This window comes from Suricata suricatta, chromosome 1 (assembly GCF_006229205.1).
Source record: "Suricata suricatta isolate VVHF042 chromosome 1, meerkat_22Aug2017_6uvM2_HiC, whole genome shotgun sequence".
Taxonomy (NCBI): domain Eukaryota; kingdom Metazoa; phylum Chordata; class Mammalia; order Carnivora; family Herpestidae; genus Suricata; species Suricata suricatta.
The window spans coordinates 95,879,141-95,880,904 of record NC_043700.1 but is presented as its reverse complement, the minus strand read 5'-3'; the positions used below and the strand labels follow the sequence as shown (position 1 = coordinate 95,880,904).

Here is a 1,764-nt window from a genome sequence, read left to right as displayed (position 1 = left end):
GATTCCACGAACCATAAGTCATGATGTGAGCCGAAACCAAGAGTTGGACACTTAACTGACTGAGCCAGGTGTCCCAGTCTATAAAGATTTTCTAATTCTTCCTGATTCAGACTTGTTAGGTTGTATGTTTCTAGGAACTTATCCATTTCTTCTGGTTTATTTGATTTTTTGGTCCATAATTGCTCATAGTACTCTCTTATGATACTATGTATTACTGTAATTCCAGGTGTAAGGTCTCCTCCTTCATTTCTGATTTTATTCATTTGAGTTTCTCTCTCTTTTTTCTTTCTTAGTTGATGTAGATAAAATGTTGTCGATTTTGTTTATCTTTTTAAAAAAACAGCTTAGTGTCAGTAGTATTTCCTAGAGTTTTTCTGGTGTGTATTTTATTTGTTTCTGCTCTAATTTTTGTTACTGCCTTCCTTCTTCAACTTGGGCTTAGTTTGTTCTTCTTTTTCTAGTTCCTGAAGGTATAAAGTTAGGTGTATTTCGGATCTTTCTATTTTCTTAGCATATATGTATGCATTTATTGCTCTAAACTTTCCTCTAAGAATTGCTCATGCAGCATCCCATGTGTTTCTATTTTCATTTGTTTTGACACTTTTTTAAACTTGCTTTTTATTTCTTCTTTGACCCATGGACTGTTCAGGAGTATGTTGTTTAGGTTTCCACATGCTTATAAATTTTTCAACTTTCCTCTCATTGTTGATTTCTAGTTATACTAGAAATTGTGGTTGGAAAACATACTTGGTATGATAACAGTCTTCTTTCTTTGCTAAGACTTGCTTTGTAGCCTATCATCTGATCTATCTTGGAGAAAGTTCTGTGTGTACTTGAGAAAAGCTAATGGACAGAACATTCTGTATATGTCTGTTATGTCCATTTGGTCCAATGTACGGTTCAAGTTCAACATTTTCTTGTTGATATTCTCTCTGGCTGAGCTATCCATTGCTGAAAGTGAAGTATTGAAATCTCCTACTATTATTGTATTGTTGTCAACTTCTCCTAACAGAATTGTTACTATTTGCTTAGTATTTAGGTGCTATGATGTTGGGTGCCTATATTTACAATAATTATATCTTCTTGATGAATTGACCCCTTAACAATATGGAACACTTCATGAATTTGCACATCATCCTTGCACAGAGGCCATGTTAGTTTTCTCACTATTGTCCCAATTTTAGTATATTTGTTGCTGAAGCAAGCACAACCCATGGTATTGTGAACAGATAAAATTTTTGTCCTTTTAAGCCACTAAGCTTTCAGGTGGCTTTTAAACAGCAGTAAATAATTGATAAAGACTTAATCTGATTGATGGGTCTAGAGAGATTGAGGAGGCACATCCCAGCCTCTTTCTCTTATCCTTCTTTTGGGAGTAAGTAACCCACTGAGAATCCATGTTCTCTTTTTGTCATCCAGGCCATAAATCTTACAGGATTCAGATGCACTGATACATACTTTTTCCAAATGCTAAAGAGCCAGGAGTTAAAGTCAATATTTAGCTGAAATCAAAGCCAAAAACAAATACTGACATAAGAGAAAGAAATAGGAATCAAGAATACATCTGAAAATAATTTTGAAAACTGGTGTAATAATTTTAGTAGTCACAAATTGAAAGGTGATTAGCGAGACATAAATGTTTTAAATAGTTTTTCTAACAATATAGCTCTTTTTCCTTTCTCTTTACATTCTTTGTTATATCAAAATTAAAAGTAATTTATCATGATTTTTAACTTATTTTTCCTCCTCATGAAAGTTAAAGTA

The 1,764-nt window shown here is 33.2% G+C and overlaps 1 non-coding gene across 1 annotated transcript; it reads right to left on the bottom strand.

The window, feature by feature from the left end:
- Positions 1-1,101: 1,101 nt before the first annotated feature.
- LOC115303427 lies at positions 1,102-1,204 on the bottom strand. The gene has a single exon (XR_003914053.1). It is a non-coding gene; the product is annotated as a U6 spliceosomal RNA (small nuclear RNA).
- Positions 1,205-1,764: the final 560 nt, after the last annotated feature.